The sequence below is a fragment of the Scomber scombrus genome, unplaced genomic scaffold (genome assembly GCF_963691925.1).
Source record: "Scomber scombrus unplaced genomic scaffold, fScoSco1.1 SCAFFOLD_236, whole genome shotgun sequence".
Lineage (NCBI taxonomy): Eukaryota > Metazoa > Chordata > Actinopteri > Scombriformes > Scombridae > Scomber > Scomber scombrus.
The window spans coordinates 526-17,044 of record NW_026910672.1 but is presented as its reverse complement, the minus strand read 5'-3'; the positions used below and the strand labels follow the sequence as shown (position 1 = coordinate 17,044).

Below are 16,519 nucleotides of genomic sequence, written 5' to 3'. Positions count from 1 at the left end.
CCCCTTGTTACATTTGAGACTGGTTTGTGTATTAAAGTATATTTAATCAAAGTTTTTTTTTTTAAATAAGTGAAATCTGTCTTTGACTCGTATTGGACTCTGTGAAACCGCGAGTGAGACCGACGCTGCAGAGGACCAGTCCTCTAACTCCGACCCATTCTCAGTTATCGCTTCTCGGCCTTTTGGCTAAGATCAAGTGTAGTATCTGTTCTTATCAGTTTAATATCTGATACGTCCCCTACCCGGGGACCATATATTAAATTGATTTTTGGAACAAGGAGATGGAATAGGGGCTTGCTCCGTCCACTCCACGCATCGACCTGGTATTGCAGTACCTCCGGGAACGGTGCACCCCTTCTCTCTGTGTCTAACGTGAATACATTCAGCTCAATAGGTGAGTGATTTGTCGTTCTGTTTAAATAGCTACATTGATATTTTGTTGGGATTTTACACTCCAGCAATTAATGCATGCTTATAGTTTTTAAAGGCTGCTGGATCGTCTTCAGTCTCTCTAATCCCCTAGGACGAATGGGGGATTAGAGAGACTGAAGACGATCCAGCAGGGGGCATTGCCGCTCTCCTTGAGAGAGACAACCTGCCGTCTGCTCTCAAGGAGAGCGGCAATGCCCCCTGCTGGATCGTCTTCAGCCTCTCTAATCCCCTAGGACGAATGGGGGATTAGAGAGGCTGAAGCAAGCGGCAATGCCTAGGGACTAGAGAGACTGAAGACGATCCAGCAGGGGGCATTGCCGCTCTCCTTGAGAGAGACAACCTGCCGTCTGCTGTGACTCAATGGGGGAAAAGTGCAGCGTACAATGCAGCGTGACACAGAGTGATATTTTCACCTTGGATTGGTAGACAAAGAGGGAAAGGGTTGCCAAACCCGCCGACCCGATTGGCTGCCAGAGAAGGGCAACGGCAATGGTCGGACGTCCACCAACTGCTCAGCCTGACAATTTTATTTGCGTATCACAGAATTGCCTACGGGGGCATAAGAGGTTGGGCATGAAGGACAAGTGAGGCCTCGGGCAAGAAAGACACATTTAGTATAAAACGTCTCCTTGTGTGTTGAATCCGTGCAGATCCACCTTCTTATATACAGTCTATGAGATCCACAGCCTGAAACAGCGTGTAGTTTGGATGATGTGTGGATGGCCCACCATCAGTCGGCGTGCTGTGTCTGTGAAAGACATCCCCGGCTCGGATCTGTACAACTCATACTTACCTGGCAAGGGAGATACCATGATCAAGAAGGTGGTTCACCCAGGGCGAGGCTCAGCCATTGCACTCCGGTTGTGCTGACCTCTGCGAATTCCCCAAATGTGGGAATCTCGATTGCATAATTTCTGGTAGTGGGGGACTGCGTTCGCGCTCTCCCCTGATAAAACTGTCGAAAGAAAACTAAGTCGAAACCCAGCAGTGTCCGAAGAGAACCGGTGTTCAGGTGACATATCTGATACAGAAGACCTGAGTAGGAGCAAACAGCTTTTTAACCCCTGAAGCCCAACAGCGCCCCCAGTACATGAAAAACGTGTCAGGGCAGTTAAACAAGCACGAATATAGTCACGTTGACACGCCGTGTTGTTCAGAAGAAGCTCAGCTATCGAGCTGACGAGATGGCACAGGGATACCCTCTGCTTTCTAGTTTGTCCTTTTTAGTTGGCAAATCCATGTTTTTTTAATGTCAAATGACAAAGAAATATTTGGATATATTTAGAAATTGTTTTTCATTCTGTAATGCAGTGGGGTGCCGTTCGCGGTTTTCTCCACTAGATGGTGCTGCAACTCTGTTAGTTAACACATCGTTAAAAACATGTTCTCCTCCACTACAGATCAGACTCTAATGTGACTTCCAGTTTATTCCCCTTGTTACATTTGAGACTGGTTTGTGTATTAAAGTATATTTAATCAAAGTTTGTTTTTTTAAATAAGTGACATCTGTCTTTGACTCGTATTGGACTCTGTGAAACCGCGAGTGAGACCGACGCTGCAGAGGACCAGTCCTCTAACTCCGACCCATTCTCAGTTATCGCTTCTCGGCCTTTTGGCTAAGATCAAGTGTAGTATCTGTTCTTATCAGTTTAATATCTGATACGTCCCCTACCCGGGGACCATATATTAAATTGATTTTTGGAACAAGGAGATGGAATAGGGGCTTGCTCCGTCCACTCCACGCATCGACCTGGTATTGCAGTACCTCCGGGAACGGTGCACCCCTTCTCTCTGTGTCTAACGTGAATACATTCAGCTCAAAAGGTGAGTGATTTGTCGTTCTGTTTAAATAGCTACATTGATATTTTGTTGGGATTTTACACTCCAGCAATTAATGCATGTTTATAGTTTTTAAAGGCTGCTGGATCGTCTTCAGTCTCTCTAATCCCCTAGGACGAATGGGGGATTAGAGAGACTGAAGACGATCCAGCAGGGGGCATTGCCGCTCTCCTTGAGAGAGACAACCTGCCGTCTGCTCTCAAGGAGAGCGGCAATGCCCCCTGCTGGATCGTCTTCAGACTCTCTAATCCCCTAGGACGAATGGGGGATTAGAGAGGCTGAAGCAAGCGGCAATGCCTAGGGACTAGAGAGACTGAAGACGATCCAGCAGGGGGCATTGCCGCTCTCCTTGAGAGAGACAACCTGCCGTCTGCTGTGACTCAATGGGGGAAAAGTGCAGCGTACAATGCAGCGTGACACAGAGTGATATTTTCACCTTGGATTGGTAGACAAAGAGGGAAAGGGTTGCCAAACCCGCCGACCCGATTGGCTGCCAGAGAAGGGCAACGGCAATGGTCGGACGTCCACCAACTGCTCAGCCTGACAATTTTATTTGCGTATCACAGAATTGCCTACGGGGGCATAAGAGGTTGGGCATGAAGGACAAGTGAGGCTTCGGGCAAGAAAGACACATTTAGTATAAAACGTCTCCTTGTGTGTTGAATCCGTGCAGATCCACCTTCTTATATACAGTCTATGAGATCCACAGCCTCATACAGCGTGTAGTTTGGATGATGTGTGGATGGCCCACCATCAGTCGGCGTGCTGTGTCTGTGAAAGACATCCCCGGCTCGGATCTGTACAACTCATACTTACCTGGCAAGGGAGATACCATGATCAAGAAGGTGGTTCACCCAGGGCGAGGCTCAGCCATTGCACTCCGGTTGTGCTGACCTCTGCGAATTCCCCAAATGTGGGAATCTCGATTGCATAATTTCTGGTAGTGGGGGACTGCGTTCGCGCTCTCCCCTGATAAAACTGTTGAAAGAAAACTAAGTCGAAACCCAGCAGTGTCCGAAGAGAACCGGTGTTCAGGTGACATATCTGATACAGAAGACCTGAGTAGGAGCAAACAGCTTTTTAACCCCTGAAGCCCAACAGCGCCCCCAGTACATGAAAAACGTGTCAGGGCAGTTAAACAAGCACGAATATAGTCACGTTGACACGCCGTGTTGTTCAGAAGAAGCTCAGCTATCGAGCTGACGAGATGGCACAGGGATACCCTCTGCTTTCTAGTTTGTCCTTTTTAGTTGGCAAATCCATGTTTTTTTAATGTCAAATGACAAAGAAATATTTGGATATATTTAGAAATTGTTTTTCATTCTGTAATGCGGTGGGGTGCCGTTCGCGGTTTTCTCCACTAGATGGTGCTGCAACTCTGTTAGTTAACACATCGTTAAAAACATGTTCTCCTCCACTACAGATCAGACTCTAATGTGACTTCCAGTTTATTCCCCTTGTTACATTTGAGACTGGTTTGTGTATTAAAGTATATTTAATCAAAGTTTGTTTTTTTAAATAAGTGACATCTGTCTTTGACTCGTATTGGACTCTGTGAAACCGCGAGTGAGACCGACGCTGCAGAGGACCAGTCCTCTAACTCCGACCCATTCTCAGTTATCGCTTCTCGGCCTTTTGGCTAAGATCAAGTGTAGTATCTGTTCTTATCAGTTTAATATCTGATACGTCCCCTACCCGGGGACCATATATTAAATTGATTTTTGGAACAAGGAGATGGAATAGGGGCTTGCTCCGTCCACTCCACGCATCGACCTGGTATTGCAGTACCTCCGGGAACGGTGCACCCCTTCTCTCTGTGTCTAACGTGAATACATTCAGCTCAATAGGTGAGTGATTTGTCGTTCTGTTTAAATAGCTACATTGATATTTTGTTGGGATTTTACACTCCAGCAATTAATGCATGTTTATAGTTTTTAAAGGCTGCTGGATCGTCTTCAATCTCTCTAATCCCCTAGGACGAATGGGGGATTAGAGAGACTGAAGACGATCCAGCAGGGGGCATTGCCGCTCTCCTTGAGAGAGACAACCTGCCGTCTGCTCTCAAGGAGAGCGGCAATGCCCCCTGCTGGATCGTCTTCAGACTCTCTAATCCCCTAGGACGAATGGGGGATTAGAGAGGCTGAAGCAAGCGGCAATGCCTAGGGACTAGAGAGACTGAAGACGATCCAGCAGGGGGCATTGCCGCTCTCCTTGAGAGAGACAACCTGCCGTCTGCTGTGACTCAATGGGGGAAAAGTGCAGCGTACAATGCAGCGTGACACAGAGTGATATTTTCACCTTGGATTGGTAGACAAAGAGGGAAAGGGTTGCCAAACCCGCCGACCCGATTGGCTGCCAGAGAAGGGCAACGGCAATGGTCGGACGTCCACCAACTGCTCAGCCTGACAATTTTATTTGCGTATCACAGAATTGCCTACGGGGGCATAAGAGGTTGGGCATGAAGGACAAGTGAGGCCTCGGGCAAGAAAGACACATTTAGTATAAAACGTCTCCTTGTGTGTTGAATCCGTGCAGATCCACCTTCTTATATACAGTCTATGAGATCCACAGCCTCATACAGCGTGTAGTTTGGATGATGTGTGGATGGCCCACCATCAGTCGGCGTGCTGTGTCTGTGAAAGACATCCCCGGCTCGGATCTGTACAACTCATACTTACCTGGCAAGGGAGATACCATGATCAAGAAGGTGGTTCACCCAGGGCGAGGCTCAGCCATTGCACTCCGGTTGTGCTGACCTCTGCGAATTCCCCAAATGTGGGAATCTCGATTGCATAATTTCTGGTAGTGGGGGACTGCGTTCGCGCTCTCCCCTGATAAAACTGTTGAAAGAAAACTAAGTCGAAACCCAGCAGTGTCCGAAGAGAACCGGTGTTCAGGTGACATATCTGATACAGAAGACCTGAGTAGGAGCAAACAGCTTTTTAACCCCTGAAGCCCAACAGCGCCCCCAGTACATGAAAAACGTGTCAGGGCAGTTAAACAAGCACGAATATAGTCACGTTGACACGCCGTGTTGTTCAGAAGAAGCTCAGCTATCGAGCTGACGAGATGGCACAGGGATACCCTCTGCTTTCTAGTTTGTCCTTTTTAGTTGGCAAATCCATGTTTTTTTAATGTCAAATGACAAAGAAATATTTGGATATATTTAGAAATTGTTTTTCATTCTGTAATGCAGTGGGGTGCCGTTCGCGGTTTTCTCCACTAGATGGTGCTGCAACTCTGTTAGTTAACACATCGTTAAAAACATGTTCTCCTCCACTACAGGTCAGACTCTAATGTGACTTCCAGTTTATTCCCCTTGTTACATTTGAGACTGGTTTGTGTATTAAAGTATATTTAATCAAAGTTTTTTTTTTTAAATAAGTGAAATCTGTCTTTGACTCGTATTGGACTCTGTGAAACCGCGAGTGAGACCGACGCTGCAGAGGACCAGTCCTCTAACTCCGACCCATTCTCAGTTATCGCTTCTCGGCCTTTTGGCTAAGATCAAGTGTAGTATCTGTTCTTATCAGTTTAATATCTGATACGTCCCCTACCCGGGGACCATATATTAAATTGATTTTTGGAACAAGGAGATGGAATAGGGGCTTGCTCCGTCCACTCCACGCATCGACCTGGTATTGCAGTACCTCCGGGAACGGTGCACCCCTTCTCTCTGTGTCTAACGTGAATACATTCAGCTCAATAGGTGAGTGATTTGTCGTTCTGTTTAAATAGCTACATTGATATTTTGTTGGGATTTTACACTCCAGCGATTAATGCATGTTTATAGTTTTTAAAGGCTGCTGGATCGTCTTCAGTCTCTCTAATCCCCTAGGACGAATGGGGGATTAGAGAGACTGAAGACGATCCAGCAGGGGGCATTGCCGCTCTCCTTGAGAGAGACAACCTGCCGTCTGCTCTCAAGGAGAGCGGCAATGCCCCCTGCTGGATCGTCTTCAGACTCTCTAATCCCCTAGGACGAATGGGGGATTAGAGAGGCTGAAGCAAGCGGCAATGCCTAGGGACTAGAGAGACTGAAGACGATCCAGCAGGGGGCATTGCCGCTCTCCTTGAGAGAGACAACCTGCCGTCTGCTGTGACTCAATGGGGGAAAAGTGCAGCGTACAATGCAGCGTGACACAGAGTGATATTTTCACCTTGGATTGGTAGACAAAGAGGGAAAGGGTTGCCAAACCCGCCGACCCGATTGGCTGCCAGAGAAGGGCAACGGCAATGGTCGGACGTCCACCAACTGCTCAGCCTGACAATTTTATTTGCGTATCACAGAATTGCCTACGGGGGCATAAGAGGTTGGGCATGAAGGACAAGTGAGGCCTCGGGCAAGAAAGACACATTTAGTATAAAACGTCTCCTTGTGTGTTGAATCCGTGCAGATCCACCTTCTTATATACAGTCTATGAGATCCACAGCCTCATACAGCGTGTAGTTTGGATGATGTGTGGATGGCCCACCATCAGTCGGCGTGCTGTGTCTGTGAAAGACATCCCCGGCTCGGATCTGTACAACTCATACTTACCTGGCAAGGGAGATACCATGATCAAGAAGGTGGTTCACCCAGGGCGAGGCTCAGCCATTGCACTCCGGTTGTGCTGACCTCTGCGAATTCCCCAAATGTGGGATTCTCGATTGCATAATTTCTGGTAGTGGGGGACTGCGTTCGCGCTCTCCCCTGATAAAACTGTCGAAAGAAAACTAAGTCGAAACCCAGCAGTGTCCGAAGAGAACCGGTGTTCAGGTGACATATCTGATACAGAAGACCTGAGTAGGAGCAAACAGCTTTTTAACCCCTGAAGCCCAACAGCGCCCCCAGTACATGAAAAACGTGTCAGGGCAGTTAAACAAGCACGAATATAGTCACGTTGACACGCCGTGTTGTTCAGAAGAAGCTCAGCTATCGAGCTGACGAGATGGCACAGGGATACCCTCTGCTTTCTAGTTTGTCCTTTTTAGTTGGCAAATCCATGTTTTTTTAATGTCAAATGACAAAGAAATATTTGGATATATTTAGAAATTGTTTTTCATTCTGTAATGCGGTGGGGTGCCGTTCGCGGTTTTCTCCACTAGATGGTGCTGCAACTCTGTTAGTTAACACATCGTTAAAAACATGTTCTCCTCCACTACAGATCAGACTCTAATGTGACTTCCAGTTTATTCCCCTTGTTACATTTGAGACTGGTTTGTGTATTAAAGTATATTTAATCAAAGTTTTTTTTTTTAAATAAGTGAAATCTGTCTTTGACTCGTATTGGACTCTGTGAAACCGCGAGTGAGACCGACGCTGCAGAGGACCAGTCCTCTAACTCCGACCCATTCTCAGTTATCGCTTCTCGGCCTTTTGGCTAAGATCAAGTGTAGTATCTGTTCTTATCAGTTTAATATCTGATACGTCCCCTACCCGGGGACCATATATTAAATTGATTTTTGGAACAAGGAGATGGAATAGGGGCTTGCTCCGTCCACTCCACGCATCGACCTGGTATTGCAGTACCTCCGGGAACGGTGCACCCCTTCTCTCTGTGTCTAACGTGAATACATTCAGCTCAATAGGTGAGTGATTTGTCGTTCTGTTTAAATAGCTACATTGATATTTTGTTGGGATTTTACACTCCAGCAATTAATGCATGCTTATAGTTTTTAAAGGCTGCTGGATCGTCTTCAGTCTCTCTAATCCCCTAGGACGAATGGGGGATTAGAGAGACTGAAGACGATCCAGCAGGGGGCATTGCCGCTCTCCTTGAGAGAGACAACCTGCCGTCTGCTCTCAAGGAGAGCGGCAATGCCCCCTGCTGGATCGTCTTCAGCCTCTCTAATCCCCTAGGACGAATGGGGGATTAGAGAGGCTGAAGCAAGCGGCAATGCCTAGGGACTAGAGAGACTGAAGACGATCCAGCAGGGGGCATTGCCGCTCTCCTTGAGAGAGACAACCTGCCGTCTGCTGTGACTCAATGGGGGAAAAGTGCAGCGTACAATGCAGCGTGACACAGAGTGATATTTTCACCTTGGATTGGTAGACAAAGAGGGAAAGGGTTGCCAAACCCGCCGACCCGATTGGCTGCCAGAGAAGGGCAACGGCAATGGTCGGACGTCCACCAACTGCTCAGCCTGACAATTTTATTTGCGTATCACAGAATTGCCTACGGGGGCATAAGAGGTTGGGCATGAAGGACAAGTGAGGCCTCGGGCAAGAAAGACACATTTAGTATAAAACGTCTCCTTGTGTGTTGAATCCGTGCAGATCCACCTTCTTATATACAGTCTATGAGATCCACAGCCTGAAACAGCGTGTAGTTTGGATGATGTGTGGATGGCCCACCATCAGTCGGCGTGCTGTGTCTGTGAAAGACATCCCCGGCTCGGATCTGTACAACTCATACTTACCTGGCAAGGGAGATACCATGATCAAGAAGGTGGTTCACCCAGGGCGAGGCTCAGCCATTGCACTCCGGTTGTGCTGACCTCTGCGAATTCCCCAAATGTGGGAATCTCGATTGCATAATTTCTGGTAGTGGGGGACTGCGTTCGCGCTCTCCCCTGATAAAACTGTCGAAAGAAAACTAAGTCGAAACCCAGCAGTGTCCGAAGAGAACCGGTGTTCAGGTGACATATCTGATACAGAAGACCTGAGTAGGAGCAAACAGCTTTTTAACCCCTGAAGCCCAACAGCGCCCCCAGTACATGAAAAACGTGTCAGGGCAGTAAAACAAGCACGAATATAGTCACGTTGACACGCCGTGTTGTTCAGAAGAAGCTCAGCTATCGAGCTGACGAGATGGCACAGGGATACCCTCTGCTTTCTAGTTTGTCCTTTTTAGTTGGCAAATCCATGTTTTTTTAATGTCAAATGACAAAGAAATATTTGGATATATTTAGAAATTGTTTTTCATTCTGTAATGCAGTGGGGTGCCGTTCGCGGTTTTCTCCACTAGATGGTGCTGCAACTCTGTTAGTTAACACATCGTTAAAAACATGTTCTCCTCCACTACAGATCAGACTCTAATGTGACTTCCAGTTTATTCCCCTTGTTACATTTGAGACTGGTTTGTGTATTAAAGTATATTTAATCAAAGTTTGTTTTTTTAAATAAGTGACATCTGTCTTTGACTCGTATTGGACTCTGTGAAACCGCGAGTGAGACCGACGCTGCAGAGGACCAGTCCTCTAACTCCGACCCATTCTCAGTTATCGCTTCTCGGCCTTTTGGCTAAGATCAAGTGTAGTATCTGTTCTTATCAGTTTAATATCTGATACGTCCCCTACCCGGGGACCATATATTAAATTGATTTTTGGAACAAGGAGATGGAATAGGGGCTTGCTCCGTCCACTCCACGCATCGACCTGGTATTGCAGTACCTCCGGGAACGGTGCACCCCTTCTCTCTGTGTCTAACGTGAATACATTCAGCTCAAAAGGTGAGTGATTTGTCGTTCTGTTTAAATAGCTACATTGATATTTTGTTGGGATTTTACACTCCAGCAATTAATGCATGTTTATAGTTTTTAAAGGCTGCTGGATCGTCTTCAGTCTCTCTAATCCCCTAGGACGAATGGGGGATTAGAGAGACTGAAGACGATCCAGCAGGGGGCATTGCCGCTCTCCTTGAGAGAGACAACCTGCCGTCTGCTCTCAAGGAGAGCGGCAATGCCCCCTGCTGGATCGTCTTCAGACTCTCTAATCCCCTAGGACGAATGGGGGATTAGAGAGGCTGAAGCAAGCGGCAATGCCTAGGGACTAGAGAGACTGAAGACGATCCAGCAGGGGGCATTGCCGCTCTCCTTGAGAGAGACAACCTGCCGTCTGCTGTGACTCAATGGGGGAAAAGTGCAGCGTACAATGCAGCGTGACACAGAGTGATATTTTCACCTTGGATTGGTAGACAAAGAGGGAAAGGGTTGCCAAACCCGCCGACCCGATTGGCTGCCAGAGAAGGGCAACGGCAATGGTCGGACGTCCACCAACTGCTCAGCCTGACAATTTTTATTTGCGTATCACAGAATTGCCTACGGGGGCATAAGAGGTTGGGCATGAAGGACAAGTGAGGCCTCGGGCAAGAAAGACACATTTAGTATAAAACGTCTCCTTGTGTGTTGAATCCGTGCAGATCCACCTTCTTATATACAGTCTATGAGATCCACAGCCTCATACAGCGTGTAGTTTGGATGATGTGTGGATGGCCCACCATCAGTCGGCGTGCTGTGTCTGTGAAAGACATCCCCGGCTCGGATCTGTACAACTCATACTTACCTGGCAAGGGAGATACCATGATCAAGAAGGTGGTTCACCCAGGGCGAGGCTCAGCCATTGCACTCCGGTTGTGCTGACCTCTGCGAATTCCCCAAATGTGGGAATCTCGATTGCATAATTTCTGGTAGTGGGGGACTGCGTTCGCGCTCTCCCCTGATAAAACTGTTGAAAGAAAACTAAGTCGAAACCCAGCAGTGTCCGAAGAGAACCGGTGTTCAGGTGACATATCTGATACAGAAGACCTGAGTAGGAGCAAACAGCTTTTTAACCCCTGAAGCCCAACAGCGCCCCCAGTACATGAAAAACGTGTCAGGGCGTTAAACAAGCACGAATATAGTCACGTTGACACGCCGTGTTGTTCAGAAGAAGCTCAGCTATCGAGCTGACGAGATGGCACAGGGATACCCTCTGCTTTCTAGTTTGTCCTTTTTAGTTGGCAAATCCATGTTTTTTTAATGTCAAATGACAAAGAAATATTTGGATATATTTAGAAATTGTTTTTCATTCTGTAATGCGGTGGGGTGCCGTTCGCGGTTTTCTCCACTAGATGGTGCTGCAACTCTGTTAGTTAACACATCGTTAAAAACATGTTCTCCTCCACTACAGATCAGACTCTAATGTGACTTCCAGTTTATTCCCCTTGTTACATTTGAGACTGGTTTGTGTATTAAAGTATATTTAATCAAAGTTTTTTTTTTTAAATAAGTGAAATCTGTCTTTGACTCGTATTGGACTCTGTGAAACCGCGAGTGAGACCGACGCTGCAGAGGACCAGTCCTCTAACTCCGACCCATTCTCAGTTATCGCTTCTCGGCCTTTTGGCTAAGATCAAGTGTAGTATCTGTTCTTATCAGTTTAATATCTGATACGTCCCCTACCCGGGGACCATATATTAAATTGATTTTTGGAACAAGGAGATGGAATAGGGGCTTGCTCCGTCCACTCCACGCATCGACCTGGTATTGCAGTACCTCCGGGAACGGTGCACCCCTTCTCTCTGTGTCTAACGTGAATACATTCAGCTCAATAGGTGAGTGATTTGTCGTTCTGTTTAAATAGCTACATTGATATTTTGTTGGGATTTTACACTCCAGCAATTAATGCATGTTTATAGTTTTTAAAGGCTGCTGGATCGTCTTCAGTCTCTCTAATCCCCTAGGACGAATGGGGGATTAGAGAGACTGAAGACGATCCAGCAGGGGGCATTGCCGCTCTCCTTGAGAGAGACAACCTGCCGTCTGCTCTCAAGGAGAGCGGCAATGCCCCCTGCTGGATCGTCTTCAGACTCTCTAATCCCCTAGGACGAATGGGGGATTAGAGAGGCTGAAGCAAGCGGCAATGCCTAGGGACTAGAGAGACTGAAGACGATCCAGCAGGGGGCATTGCCGCTCTCCTTGAGAGAGACAACCTGCCGTCTGCTGTGACTCAATGGGGGAAAAGTGCAGCGTACAATGCAGCGTGACACAGAGTGATATTTTCACCTTGGATTGGTAGACAAAGAGGGAAAGGGTTGCCAAACCCGCCGACCCGATTGGCTGCCAGAGAAGGGCAACGGCAATGGTCGGACGTCCACCAACTGCTCAGCCTGACAATTTTATTTGCGTATCACAGAATTGCCTACGGGGGCATAAGAGGTTGGGCATGAAGGACAAGTGAGGCCTCGGGCAAGAAAGACACATTTAGTATAAAACGTCTCCTTGTGTGTTGAATCCGTGCAGATCCACCTTCTTATATACAGTCTATGAGATCCACAGCCTCATACAGCGTGTAGTTTGGATGATGTGTGGATGGCCCACCATCAGTCGGCGTGCTGTGTCTGTGAAAGACATCCCCGGCTCGGATCTGTACAACTCATACTTACCTGGCAAGGGAGATACCATGATCAAGAAGGTGGTTCACCCAGGGCGAGGCTCAGCCATTGCACTCCGGTTGTGCTGACCTCTGCGAATTCCCCAAATGTGGGAATCTCGATTGCATAATTTCTGGTAGTGGGGGACTGCGTTCGCGCTCTCCCCTGATAAAACTGTTGAAAGAAAACTAAGTCGAAACCCAGCAGTGTCCGAAGAGAACCGGTGTTCAGGTGACATATCTGATACAGAAGACCTGAGTAGGAGCAAACAGCTTTTTAACCCCTGAAGCCCAACAGCGCCCCCAGTACATGAAAAACGTGTCAGGGCAGTTAAACAAGCACGAATATAGTCACGTTGACACGCCGTGTTGTTCAGAAGAAGCTCAGCTATCGAGCTGACGAGATGGCACAGGGATACCCTCTGCTTTCTAGTTTGTCCTTTTTAGTTGGCAAATCCATGTTTTTTTAATGTCAAATGACAAAGAAATATTTGGATATATTTAGAAATTGTTTTTCATTCTGTAATGCGGTGGGGTGCCGTTCGCGGTTTTCTCCACTAGATGGTGCTGCAACTCTGTTAGTTAACACATCGTTAAAAACATGTTCTCCTCCACTACAGATCAGACTCTAATGTGACTTCCAGTTTATTCCCCTTGTTACATTTGAGACTGGTTTGTGTATTAAAGTATATTTAATCAAAGTTTTTTTTTTTAAATAAGTGAAATCTGTCTTTGACTCGTATTGGACTCTGTGAAACCGCGAGTGAGACCGACGCTGCAGAGGACCAGTCCTCTAACTCCGACCCATTCTCAGTTATCGCTTCTCGGCCTTTTGGCTAAGATCAAGTGTAGTATCTGTTCTTATCAGTTTAATATCTGATACGTCCCCTACCCGGGGACCATATATTAAATTGATTTTTGGAACAAGGAGATGGAATAGGGGCTTGCTCCGTCCACTCCACGCATCGACCTGGTATTGCAGTACCTCCGGGAACGGTGCACCCCTTCTCTCTGTGTCTAACGTGAATACATTCAGCTCAATAGGTGAGTGATTTGTCGTTCTGTTTAAATAGCTACATTGATATTTTGTTGGGATTTTACACTCCAGCAATTAATGCATGCTTATAGTTTTTAAAGGCTGCTGGATCGTCTTCAGTCTCTCTAATCCCCTAGGACGAATGGGGGATTAGAGAGACTGAAGACGATCCAGCAGGGGGCATTGCCGCTCTCCTTGAGAGAGACAACCTGCCGTCTGCTCTCAAGGAGAGCGGCAATGCCCCCTGCTGGATCGTCTTCAGCCTCTCTAATCCCCTAGGACGAATGGGGGATTAGAGAGGCTGAAGCAAGCGGCAATGCCTAGGGACTAGAGAGACTGAAGACGATCCAGCAGGGGGCATTGCCGCTCTCCTTGAGAGAGACAACCTGCCGTCTGCTGTGACTCAATGGGGGAAAAGTGCAGCGTACAATGCAGCGTGACACAGAGTGATATTTTCACCTTGGATTGGTAGACAAAGAGGGAAAGGGTTGCCAAACCCGCCGACCCGATTGGCTGCCAGAGAAGGGCAACGGCAATGGTCGGACGTCCACCAACTGCTCAGCCTGACAATTTTATTTGCGTATCACAGAATTGCCTACGGGGGCATAAGAGGTTGGGCATGAAGGACAAGTGAGGCCTCGGGCAAGAAAGACACATTTAGTATAAAACGTCTCCTTGTGTGTTGAATCCGTGCAGATCCACCTTCTTATATACAGTCTATGAGATCCACAGCCTCATACAGCGTGTAGTTTGGATGATGTGTGGATGGCCCACCATCAGTCGGCGTGCTGTGTCTGTGAAAGACATCCCCGGCTCGGATCTGTACAACTCATACTTACCTGGCAAGGGAGATACCATGATCAAGAAGGTGGTTCACCCAGGGCGAGGCTCAGCCATTGCACTCCGGTTGTGCTGACCTCTGCGAATTCCCCAAATGTGGGAATCTCGATTGCATAATTTCTGGTAGTGGGGGACTGCGTTCGCGCTCTCCCCTGACAAAACTGTTGAAAGAAAACTAAGTCGAAACCCAGCAGTGTCCGAAGAGAACCGGTGTTCAGGTGACATATCTGATACAGAAGACCTGAGTAGGAGCAAACAGCTTTTTAACCCCTGAAGCCCAACAGCGCCCCCAGTACATGAAAAACGTGTCAGGGCAGTTAAACAAGCACGAATATAGTCACGTTGACACGCCGTGTTGTTCAGAAGAAGCTCAGCTATCGAGCTGACGAGATGGCACAGGGATACCCTCTGCTTTCTAGTTTGTCCTTTTTAGTTGGCAAATCCATGTTTTTTTAATGTCAAATGACAAAGAAATATTTGGATATATTTAGAAATTGTTTTTCATTCTGTAATGCAGTGGGGTGCCGTTCGCGGTTTTCTCCACTAGATGGTGCTGCAACTCTGTTAGTTAACACATCGTTAAAAACATGTTCTCCTCCACTACAGATCAGACTCTAATGTGACTTCCAGTTTATTCCCCTTGTTACATTTGAGACTGGTTTGTGTATTAAAGTATATTTAATCAAAGTTTTTTTTTTTAAATAAGTGAAATCTGTCTTTGACTCGTATTGGACTCTGTGAAACCGCGAGTGAGACCGACGCTGCAGAGGACCAGTCCTCTAACTCCGACCCATTCTCAGTTATCGCTTCTCGGCCTTTTGGCTAAGATCAAGTGTAGTATCTGTTCTTATCAGTTTAATATCTGATACGTCCCCTACCCGGGGACCATATATTAAATTGATTTTTGGAACAAGGAGATGGAATAGGGGCTTGCTCCGTCCACTCCACGCATCGACCTGGTATTGCAGTACCTCCGGGAACGGTGCACCCCTTCTCTCTGTGTCTAACGTGAATACATTCAGCTCAATAGGTGAGTGATTTGTCGTTCTGTTTAAATAGCTACATTGATATTTTGTTGGGATTTTACACTCCAGCAATTAATGCATGCTTATAGTTTTTAAAGGCTGCTGGATCGTCTTCAGTCTCTCTAATCCCCTAGGACGAATGGGGGATTAGAGAGACTGAAGACGATCCAGCAGGGGGCATTGCCGCTCTCCTTGAGAGAGACAACCTGCCGTCTGCTCTCAAGGAGAGCGGCAATGCCCCCTGCTGGATCGTCTTCAGCCTCTCTAATCCCCTAGGACGAATGGGGGATTAGAGAGGCTGAAGCAAGTGGCAATGCCTAGGGACTAGAGAGACTGAAGACGATCCAGCAGGGGGCATTGCCGCTCTCCTTGAGAGAGACAACCTGCCGTCTGCTGTGACTCAATGGGGGAAAAGTGCAGCGTACAATGCAGCGTGACACAGAGTGATATTTTCACCTTGGATTGGTAGACAAAGAGGGAAAGGGTTGCCAAACCCGCCGACCCGATTGGCTGCCAGAGAAGGGCAACGGCAATGGTCGGACGTCCACCAACTGCTCAGCCTGACAATTTTATTTGCGTATCACAGAATTGCCTACGGGGGCATAAGAGGTTGGGCATGAAGGACAAGTGAGGCCTCGGGCAAGAAAGACACATTTAGTATAAAACGTCTCCTTGTGTGTTGAATCCGTGCAGATCCACCTTCTTATATACAGTCTATGAGATCCACAGCCTCATACAGCGTGTAGTTTGGATGATGTGTGGATGGCCCACCATCAGTCGGCGTGCTGTGTCTGTGAAAGACATCCCCGGCTCGGATCTGTACAACTCATACTTACCTGGCAAGGGAGATACCATGATCAAGAAGGTGGTTCACCCAGGGCGAGGCTCAGCCATTGCACTCCGGTTGTGCTGACCTCTGCGAATTCCCCAAATGTGGGAATCTCGATTGCATAATTTCTGGTAGTGGGGGACTGCGTTCGCGCTCTCCCCTGATAAAACTGTTGAAAGAAAACTAAGTCGAAACCCAGCAGTGTCCGAAGAGAACCGGTGTTCAGGTGACATATCTGATACAGAAGACCTGAGTAGGAGCAAACAGCTTTTTAACCCCTGAAGCCCAACAGCGCCCCCAGTACATGAAAAACGTGTCAGGGCAGTTAAACAAGCACGAATATAGTCACGTTGACACGCCGTGTTGTTCAGAAGAAGCTCAGCTATCGAGCTGACGAGATGGCAC

General features: G+C 47.4%; 18 non-coding genes across 18 annotated transcripts; all 18 read left to right on the top strand.

Moving 5' to 3' along the window:
* Positions 1-166: 166 nt before the first annotated feature.
* LOC133977208 (U2 spliceosomal RNA) lies at positions 167-357 on the top strand. The gene has a single exon (XR_009924943.1). It is a non-coding gene; the product is annotated as a U2 spliceosomal RNA (small nuclear RNA).
* Positions 358-1,217: 860 nt separating this feature from the next.
* Positions 1,218-1,381, top strand: LOC133977182 (U1 spliceosomal RNA). The gene has a single exon (XR_009924918.1). It is a non-coding gene; the product is annotated as a U1 spliceosomal RNA (small nuclear RNA).
* A 647-nt stretch (positions 1,382-2,028) lies between these two features.
* On the top strand, positions 2,029-2,219 carry LOC133977207 (U2 spliceosomal RNA). The gene has a single exon (XR_009924942.1). It is a non-coding gene; the product is annotated as a U2 spliceosomal RNA (small nuclear RNA).
* An 860-nt stretch (positions 2,220-3,079) lies between these two features.
* LOC133977181 (U1 spliceosomal RNA) lies at positions 3,080-3,243 on the top strand. Its single transcript, XR_009924917.1, has one exon. It is a non-coding gene; the product is annotated as a U1 spliceosomal RNA (small nuclear RNA).
* A 647-nt stretch (positions 3,244-3,890) lies between these two features.
* On the top strand, positions 3,891-4,081 carry LOC133977206 (U2 spliceosomal RNA). Its single transcript, XR_009924941.1, has one exon. It is a non-coding gene; the product is annotated as a U2 spliceosomal RNA (small nuclear RNA).
* An 860-nt stretch (positions 4,082-4,941) lies between these two features.
* On the top strand, positions 4,942-5,105 carry LOC133977179 (U1 spliceosomal RNA). Its single transcript, XR_009924916.1, has one exon. It is a non-coding gene; the product is annotated as a U1 spliceosomal RNA (small nuclear RNA).
* A 647-nt stretch (positions 5,106-5,752) lies between these two features.
* LOC133977205 (U2 spliceosomal RNA) lies at positions 5,753-5,943 on the top strand. Its single transcript, XR_009924940.1, has one exon. It is a non-coding gene; the product is annotated as a U2 spliceosomal RNA (small nuclear RNA).
* Positions 5,944-6,803: 860 nt separating this feature from the next.
* On the top strand, positions 6,804-6,967 carry LOC133977196 (U1 spliceosomal RNA). Its single transcript, XR_009924932.1, has one exon. It is a non-coding gene; the product is annotated as a U1 spliceosomal RNA (small nuclear RNA).
* Positions 6,968-7,614: 647 nt separating this feature from the next.
* On the top strand, positions 7,615-7,805 carry LOC133977204 (U2 spliceosomal RNA). Its single transcript, XR_009924939.1, has one exon. It is a non-coding gene; the product is annotated as a U2 spliceosomal RNA (small nuclear RNA).
* An 860-nt stretch (positions 7,806-8,665) lies between these two features.
* On the top strand, positions 8,666-8,829 carry LOC133977178 (U1 spliceosomal RNA). The gene has a single exon (XR_009924915.1). It is a non-coding gene; the product is annotated as a U1 spliceosomal RNA (small nuclear RNA).
* Positions 8,830-9,476: 647 nt separating this feature from the next.
* Positions 9,477-9,667, top strand: LOC133977203 (U2 spliceosomal RNA). The gene has a single exon (XR_009924938.1). It is a non-coding gene; the product is annotated as a U2 spliceosomal RNA (small nuclear RNA).
* Positions 9,668-10,528: 861 nt separating this feature from the next.
* On the top strand, positions 10,529-10,692 carry LOC133977222 (U1 spliceosomal RNA). The gene has a single exon (XR_009924957.1). It is a non-coding gene; the product is annotated as a U1 spliceosomal RNA (small nuclear RNA).
* A 646-nt stretch (positions 10,693-11,338) lies between these two features.
* On the top strand, positions 11,339-11,529 carry LOC133977202 (U2 spliceosomal RNA). The gene has a single exon (XR_009924937.1). It is a non-coding gene; the product is annotated as a U2 spliceosomal RNA (small nuclear RNA).
* Positions 11,530-12,389: 860 nt separating this feature from the next.
* Positions 12,390-12,553, top strand: LOC133977211 (U1 spliceosomal RNA). The gene has a single exon (XR_009924946.1). It is a non-coding gene; the product is annotated as a U1 spliceosomal RNA (small nuclear RNA).
* A 647-nt stretch (positions 12,554-13,200) lies between these two features.
* Positions 13,201-13,391, top strand: LOC133977201 (U2 spliceosomal RNA). The gene has a single exon (XR_009924936.1). It is a non-coding gene; the product is annotated as a U2 spliceosomal RNA (small nuclear RNA).
* Positions 13,392-14,251: 860 nt separating this feature from the next.
* LOC133977200 (U1 spliceosomal RNA) lies at positions 14,252-14,415 on the top strand. The gene has a single exon (XR_009924935.1). It is a non-coding gene; the product is annotated as a U1 spliceosomal RNA (small nuclear RNA).
* Positions 14,416-15,062: 647 nt separating this feature from the next.
* On the top strand, positions 15,063-15,253 carry LOC133977199 (U2 spliceosomal RNA). The gene has a single exon (XR_009924934.1). It is a non-coding gene; the product is annotated as a U2 spliceosomal RNA (small nuclear RNA).
* Positions 15,254-16,113: 860 nt separating this feature from the next.
* LOC133977189 (U1 spliceosomal RNA) lies at positions 16,114-16,277 on the top strand. The gene has a single exon (XR_009924925.1). It is a non-coding gene; the product is annotated as a U1 spliceosomal RNA (small nuclear RNA).
* The last annotated feature ends 242 nt before the right edge of the window (positions 16,278-16,519 follow it).